Source organism: Labrus bergylta, chromosome 10, assembly GCF_963930695.1.
Source record: "Labrus bergylta chromosome 10, fLabBer1.1, whole genome shotgun sequence".
Lineage (NCBI taxonomy): Eukaryota > Metazoa > Chordata > Actinopteri > Labriformes > Labridae > Labrus > Labrus bergylta.
In genome coordinates, this window is record NC_089204.1 from 738,856 (window position 1) to 747,691 (window position 8,836).

The 8,836-nt window shown below is 43.4% G+C and overlaps 1 long non-coding RNA gene across 1 annotated transcript; it reads left to right on the forward strand.

Moving 5' to 3' along the window:
- Nucleotides 1-578: 578 nt before the first annotated feature.
- LOC136180385 (uncharacterized) lies at nucleotides 579-4,311 on the forward strand. Its single transcript, XR_010667065.1, has 4 exons — nucleotides 579-1,072; nucleotides 2,592-2,699; nucleotides 2,884-2,933; nucleotides 3,290-4,311. It is a non-coding gene; the product is annotated as an uncharacterized lncRNA (long non-coding RNA).
- Nucleotides 4,312-8,836: the final 4,525 nt, after the last annotated feature.

The window sequence follows — 8,836 nt, forward strand, 5'->3', positions numbered from 1 at the left end:
GTTTTTCTCCACACGTTAATATGTTTTAAATGTCATGCATTTATTTTTGATTTCGCTTCAATAAGCGTTAACGAAGAGAAACACCATGATTAAACTACAGGCTATTGTTGCCTTTTTATAGCCAAAGAAAACTCAACATTCACAGCCTCTGTATTCAAAAGAATTTCAGCATTGACATTTATGTCTTCCTATGTCTCTCATTTCACCAACATTACATTTTAAACTGGGGATTTCCTTTTTCTCTGGTTGCGCGTCTCTCCCCCAGCTCGCCCCCTCTGGTGTGCTCCTCTCCATAATGCGCTCGTCTCCTCCCTTTACAGCCCGCCTTTGCTACTCTGTAGGACGCTTGGATTGGGGCACCTCACCAATAAAATGCTATTTTATATTTTATAAGCAGTTTGCCACCACACTGCACTTTTATTCTGTTGGTCCACGCAGGCTTAGGACAGTCAAACAATGGACTTGGGCCTGCACCTCTGTAAAAGCCTCATTTGAGTTATTCACTGAGATCACAAAGAGGCCTAAAAGGACTCTTAATCCCAGAATCCCCTGCGGTACTTCACACCTACTCGTGAAGTAAGGGGGGGACCGGAACCTCTCTCTCCTCATTGGAGGGGACCTGAGGTAGACCCCCCATGGAGCAGGCCAGGTTACAAAGCTCCAAGACTTCCATTGTTCTATCTCTTTCCACGCGCTGACTTCTAGTGCTCGGAGACCCAAGCTTATCTCCTGTTTCCTGCAACAATCTTCCTTTGTTTTAAGTTTTTGGCGCGCAGGTAATCCGCGGCCGGCAGTGTTCTAAATTCCGAGCTCGGATTGTCTAGTGAACGCATTTCAGTTTCTCGGAGAGCGTCAGACTATAACAGATTATCAGAAAGATAACGGTCTTATTCCGTCCTGCAACGAAAGGACATCAACGGACATCTTTCCACTCGACGGAGAACCAACGAAGCTGCTCTTGCCGTAAGGGACCCTCGCCGCCATCAGACGCCTCTGGACCAGGACGGACAGAAGATCTGCTCCATCGCCGGACTCTTTTCCTTTCACCAATCGCGGACAAAGCGATTCACAAGTGAGGCTTAATTAGGTCTGGGCAGAATTAGCTTTAGAGAGTGTTTTTAACAATTGTTGATCGAAGCAGAAACTGTAATTTTTATCTTTGTTGGACCGCTGCGTCCTGAGTTTTAACTGTTTAAAACTCTTGTTGTTGTTTCGGACCGCTGCGTCCTATATGTGTTTAGCGTAACAGCGTTATAACCGGGTATTACTCTTCTGATCAGAAAGGCCAGTGTAAGCCGTATTAACTTGAATTCGGCTATTGGTTTGTTTCTGTGAATGAAGGGAATTACTCAGAGTTGTGGCGGGGAGTCGGACTGTGATCCGGCCTCTTCAGGCACGCATTTCTCTTTTATTCTCTTCTATCCTCTTTTATTTCCCCTTCTACGAACATACACACACACATATTCCCGTGTAAACGTACATCTGGAGACCAACTCCACCACCGCGCCATTACGCACAGAGATCTATACACTCGCGGCTATCCAGACGCCTCAGAGACACAGATCGTGTAGGGCCGAACTCAGTCTCTTTTAGACCTTAAGGCCACATTTAGGCCTTTGTTAGGTGTGCGCCATCGGAAGGGCGACCACGTGGGACGAAGTAATCTTCCCCCACTTTCTCTCCCTTTCATCCACGCACGCACGCACCCAGGTCTTTGTTAGGTTTGCGCCATCGTGAACGACCACGTGGGTACGAAGCCATCTCCCCCCTTTCCTCTCTCTCTCTCTCTCTCTCTCTCTCTCTCTCTCTCTCTCTCTCTCTCTCTCTCTCTCTCTCTCACACACACACACACACACACCTACATTCACACCCCTTCCACAAGCCTTTGCTTGATAATGTTTGTTGCTTAGATTAGTTTATAATAGTTATTTGTTTAATTAAGTTCATTGATTTTGGATTGATGTTGCTTTGTTTAAATACATTCTGTTATAATTTAAGAGAGCAGTTGTTTGTGATTACTGGTGTATTTGCATTGTGATATAAGCTGGGTGCGAAGGCTTTGTGTACGGATTTCACGCCTTCAATTTATTAAATATAGTTATTCATTATTAATAATATTAGTAATTAAATAACTAATTTGAGACTGATTTGAGTGATAGTTTGGTTATATTTACCTGATTACAGGTTGGTGCCCCAAAACGAGATTAAACATAGTTTAATGATATTTTATTTATATTATTAATAATTAAGTATAATTATTAAAGAATATAACCAAAGTTGACTTGATACAACCCCAACAATTCTCCAAATGCATATGAGTATGTGTGTGACAACTTTAACAAAGCTTTACCACACAGTCACACCATCCGCACAGCTGATCCAGGATTTACTGTAGCATCCTTTACAGCACTAATAGGTCATGTACAGGCAAACAGAGAGAAGGGAAAAGAAACCATCTGTGCTCTCAAATAACAAAGCTGTCTCAAATCTTTTTGAGGAATTACAGCTAAAAAAAATCTACTTTGCATACAGTACATCCTCTGATAAATAAACTGAAGTACTTTGATTGCATTTCTGTGGTGTTCCTGTAGGTGACCATGATGCAGCCAGACTGAAGCAGCAGGTTGTGAAGGTGGACGCCATCATCTTGTCTTTGCAGTGCTGATTCTGAAGATAACGCCTTCACATAGGACTCAAAGGTAAAATTATCTCTCATATGATTGGACCGTGTTATTGTAAATGCTATCAGCATCAAAGTAATTTTAGTAACAATTTATAATCCTTCTTAAAATGTAAGGAAGTCTAGCAGAAGATTTTAACAGCCTCTATGGTTCTGCAAGAAGTCTAGTTCATGTTTAAATTGTTCTTCTTTCTGTCTTCAAGGAAATCAGTGCCCAAAGGAAACAACAGTCCAGAGTCTGATTCCAGCTCCGGTGAGGTTCTGCACACAAATTGGCTGTCTGATTATATGAGAATATTTAACATTAGTTTAATTTATCAGGCTGGCCCATGTGATGACAGTTTAAAATAATCTTCAATAGAAAGTGGAAGGAACACTTTTGTCTTAAAACATAAATTCATAAAGTGGATCATATTATTGGATTCATCCTGTCTTATTATATATTTTGTTTTTCCTCATAAATAGTTATCCTGTCTTAAAAACAAACTTTAGAGCCTGAAGTTTAGCAGAACCTGAGGACAGATCTGATTTCAGGTCTGAGGCATAAACATCACAGTAAAATTCATTATACTTTACATTTAACTCCATGATTGTTTTTCTTTATTACAGAAGATGCTCTCAGATTCAGATCCATCAGCAACCCCTGACAACATGGAGGACTCGTCCCCTGAGCGTTTCCTGTCCTCTCTTGATGGAGTTCTTCTCTTTAGTCATTAACTCTCGAAAACAGCAGCACAACATGCCAGACTGTTTCACAAGTCTGTGATTGAATAAATGAATGGAATCTCCATTCATTTATTGAATAGAATCTCATGCGTATCTTGCTATGCTTATTGGCTTTAAATGTTTAATATTAAATAAGTTTGAAAGCCATTTATCTCAGACGAGACCGGCTGTGACAAGCTGAGCTCGTCTGTTAGCTTTGCTGTTGTCTTAGCTGTTGTTGGTCAAGAAGAAATTCATGTCAGTTCAAGGCCTTTTCAAATGTGAGCTATAAACTTAACTGCTAAATTATTTTACTGTGACCAACACTTAAGTACTCCAATTAATCAGAGACAGTCAATTCAGATTTAAAAAAGAGTTTATTTCAACATTTTATGAAAAAAAAAAAAAAACTTAAATAAACAACCCCTGGCTTCATTAACCATGTCAAAAATAAGTAAGGGAGACCATCAGGTCGAATTGCTAGGAGAAAGTATAACAAATAATTTAACAAAGAAATCCCAACAAAAATCAAATAAAGTATAAAGATCCTGGATGATTGTTTGACTGTTAAAATATGATGGAAAATAAAGTATAAAGATCCTGGATGATTGTTTGACTGTTAAAATATGATGGAAAAGCAAATCCAACACAACCCTCCTGCATATGGCCTTTCAAACACATGGCAACAGCATGGAAAGAAAATAGCACCATTGAATATTGACCTGGATCTCTGTGTTTAATCTGAGGATGACTATGGTAGCCTTCTCACTGTTTACTGTCACAAAGCACCAGACTCTGTCCACCTTCTTCAGTTGTGCAGACGTCGATCAGCTCCTCTGGGTGATGGCAGAGAGGACTCTTCACTCGGGAGAGCTGCTGGTGTAAGGTCATTTCTACCACAGTGGATGAGCAGGGCATCTGGGCATCTGGCACAGGTGAAAAAAGGAGGGGGTTCCTTCAAACTAAGCGACCTCAGCCTGACCACTGTAACAGGTGTGCAGACAAAGGTTGAAATTAGTCATTTCTAGGTTCTGTTGATTGTAAAATGGAAAAGAAAACATCACCTTTCTATTTAACATTTAGCTGGTGTATGACTCAGTGTGATTTTTATTTTATTTTAGAAGACTGTATTGTTAACAATAGCTTGTTTTTACAATCCTCTTATGAAACTTCAAAAAAAATCACAGGATATATAACTTTTAACAGATGATTTTAACTTACACCACCTCTGTGGAAGATGTCAGACCAGCTGCTTTTATCACTTCTTTGCCTAAATGAAGACACAAAAAACAAATGATTTACTGTTCATTTAAATATATTAGAAAAGCAGACATGAATCACATTGCAGACTATCAGTTTCTAACAAAATACAACATATCTTACCACCTGTAGCCTACGGTCTGTGGTGCTAAACTAGCTTAATATAGAACGATTTCGGCAAAAACAGAGGACCCAGCAGCCCACGTATTTTCAATAATGATTAAAATAGCGGGATTTTTTAAAACGGTGTGTTTAAATATTAGACTTTGAATACGGTGGTTGGTTGTACTTACACATTTCTTCATAATAAGCCTCGTAGACCGGCAGAGCGCTTTCGGCGTAGCTGGGCTGCGTAAGTCATCAGGGCAGTACGCTAAATGGGCAGGGCGTGTTCCCAGGGCTCCTGCCCCCGGACCCTACTATGTAGACTCTGGCTCCAAATGACGTCAAAATCGCAAGATGGAAGCGCCCCTAAGCGGCGTATTTTGGCTTCAAGAACGTTGAGTGTGAACAGCTACAGTGCGCGCCCACTGCTCTGAACACACTGACATGACAATAGTCAACTTTAACCATAGCGCCCCCTACTGCAAGGAATAAGTACAACACAATGCTCAATTTGCTCCATATTTCATAACTATCATGACAGTGCCAGCCTGAACTGCTCTACGTCAAAAGTTTCTGTGCCCTTCATTACGCTGCCTATTTCAGCATACCATAGTACAACTTTTACACATATCGAACTGCACAGCCTGCTGCTCAGCCATGTTCTGCTGCTGCTGCACTCCCGCGGTCGCGACACACCCCGACATGCACAGGGGTGCGAGGGCCCTTCATCACGTTTTAATTAAATATTGTTTTTGTCTGTGTTGTGGTTTTAAAGGAAAGTCAGGCAGAACAAAGTAAAATTAAAACATTGGTGAGGACAATGAGGGCAATCAAAATGGAGGAAAAACAGAAAAAGGCAGGAAGTAAGAGAAGAAACACTTGGGACAAGGACTACAAAATAAGACAGCAAACACAACAGACAAGACTAGGGAAAATTTTAAACACGAGGATACAAATGAGAAAATGAGATAATAAGCAATTTAACCAGGAATATGATCAGAGAAGAACACAGGAATTAAAGCAACACGAGGAATGAACAATACAAAATAGAACAGGGAATGAAATCTAAACACTTGAAATTAACAAAATTTAAAACTAAACAAGAACAAATCATGACATTACACCTCACCATATTTATATCCGTGAAAGTGTGAATTAGTTATGAAGTGAAAAAGTGTTTTAAGTGGTCAAAAGACTTAAAAAGCTCTTCATAGGTGCAGTCCACTATTATTAATCTTTTATTTAGTTTCGTTTTTATCCCTTTTTTTTTCACTTTCAAGCCTGCTTTTTTTTCCTAAACAACTATGGGATGAATATACTATCTTTATTCAAGAGCATGTTTTTTGTTTCTTAAAGAGCCCATATAATGCCCTTTTTGGGGTTCGTATATTTAATCTATGTACCTACTAAAGTATGTTCACAATAGCTAAAGTTTGAAAAAAGTGTCTGTTTTCATGTACTGCCGCTCCATGCACCGGCTCGCTTCTGACTCTCTCTCGAAGGCTCTGAAGTGCCCATGTTCAGAGTCCCCACGTGTGCCAAGTCTGATCTGATTGGTCGGCATGTCGGCTTTGCCGTAATTGGTCAGTCGCTCAGCCACTCTGGCTCCGAGGGCCAGGGAGCAAAAGCATTAGCATCTTAGCACTACTGTGCTACCGGAGGTTGCGGCATATCGTGGGCGTGCTACAGAAGTTAATGGGCATACAACATGAGCTGCTGGGCTTGCTACAACGAGCCAATGGGCTTACATCAGTGATATCATACTGACAACACGTCACATTGACACATTTTTATGGAGGGGGGGCTAGAAACGAGCGTTACATGCAGCTAATGCTGCAGCTAGCAGGAGGACGTAGGAGAAGCTGTGTTTCTGCGGACTTTGAATTTTTGCAAATAGATGTGCCGGTCTTCGTCTTCCGGTGCCGCTCTGGGTGGTCGCCTGTTACGCAGCTCCGACCCCCCTCGTTATTGTTTTTTAGTTTATTTTGTTAATATTTACTTTTTGTTGCTGTAACTTCGCGAGTAACTCCAACTCCAAACAGCAAACATGGATATTCTTCTTTATGGAGTATTGGTGATGTTTTTCTCTCTCTGTGGACTCTTTAAAACTTCCTCGGGAGACCCATTCAGTCACGGCTCCATTGTTTACACCCGTGAACAGCTGGTTGCGCTGTGTCAACCTCGGATACATCCAGCCGAAAGACCGGACATCCCCGCAGAAGTACGGAGGAAGAGAAGGGGATGCAGAGCCAGAGTGAAGTGTCGGGAAAAGAAAAGATGGTACAAACCATCCGTGCCGTCTTTAATTATGGGGAATGTAAGATCTCTCCCTAATAAGATGGAGGAGCTGACGTCGCTCACCCGGCTTCAGAGGGAGTACAGAGAGTGCAGCATCATGCAGTTCACGGAGACATGGCTGAATGAATTCACTCCGGACACACTCGTAACTTTGGATGGCTTTCACCTTGTCAGAGCGGACTGGAGCGTGAGGGAAAGCGGTAAGAAGAAAGGCAGGGGGATAGCGATGTATGTGAATGAGAGGTGGTGTAACTCTGGGCACATCACCATTAAAGAACAGCGCTGCACTAATGATGTGGAGCTGCTGGCTGTAAGCATTCGGCCATATTACCTGGAGTTTTCACACGTCATCGCGGTGACTGTTTACATCCCCCCCTCGGCAGACGCTGCTGCAGCCTGTGAACTCATCCACAGTGTAGTGTCTCAGCTCCAGACATCACACCCCCAGTCTCTTCTTCTCATCTCAGGAGACTTTAATCATGCTTCCCTGTCTGCCACTCTCCCTACTTTCACTCAGTATGTTGACTGCCATACCAGGGACAATAAAACTTTGGACTTACTGTATGCAAACACCAAGGATGCATACAGATCATCACCCCTCCCCCACCTGGGCCGCTCAGACCACAACCTGGTGAGACTACATTCCATTTACATACCTATGGTGAAAAAACAACCCCCCACAACCAGGTATGTGAAGAAATGGTCTAAGGAGGCCACTGAGGCGCTGCAGGACTGCTTCGACACCACTGACTGGGAGGTGCTGTGCAGCCCACATGGGGAGGACATCAACAGTTTAACTCACTGCATCACAGATTACATAAACTTCTGTGTTGAGAACACTGTACCCACCAAAAAAATACAGTGTTTCTCTAACAACAAACCCTGGGTGACCCCTGAGCTGAAAACCCTGCTCAATGAAAAGAGAAGGGTTTTTAGATCTGGAGACAGAGAGGAGCTGAGGAGGGTGCAGAAGGAGCTCAAGAGAAAAATCAAGGAGGGGAAAGCCAGCTACCGGGAAAAGATGGAGGAGCATTTACAACATAAAAATGCAAGAGAAGTCTGGAGGAGCCTGAATAACATCTCAGGTCACAGCAGAAGGCGTGGGAGGGGCCCTGAAGCAGGAGACAGGGAGTGGGCAAATGAACTGAATCTGTTCTTCAATAGATTTGATTCTGCTCCCAACCCCATCTCCACCCACCAGAGCGCAGACCAGCCTGCTTCTCAGACACTCCATCTGAGTACCCTGCCACCCCCCTCAACACTCCATCTGAGTACCCTGAGTACCCTGCTACCCCCCTCAACAGCCCTCTCCTTCTCCTCCTCCTCCTCCTCCTCAGACGACCCCCCAACAACCCCCTCCTCTTCTTCCTCCTCCTATGACGGCCTCTCCATAACAGCTGATCAGGTGAGAAGCCAGCTGAGGAAGATCAAGGCAAGGAAGGCCACAGGTCCCGACGGCATCAGCTCCAGACTCCTGAAGGACTGTGCAGACCAGCCCTGTGAGGTACTTCTGCACATCTTCAACCTGAGCCTGAGACTGGAGAGGGTACCGACCCTGTGGAAGACTTCCTGCGTGGTGCCACTCCCAAAGACATCTCACCCCAGGGAGCCTAACCACTTCAGACCTGTGGCCCTCACCTCTCACCTGATGAAGACCATGGAGAGGGTCGTCCTAAACAACCTCCGCCCCCTGGTGACTTCAAATCTGGATCATCTGCAGTTCGCCTACCAGCCGAACATCGGGGTGGATGACGTCGTCATCTACCTGCTGCAGAGATCCTGGACTCA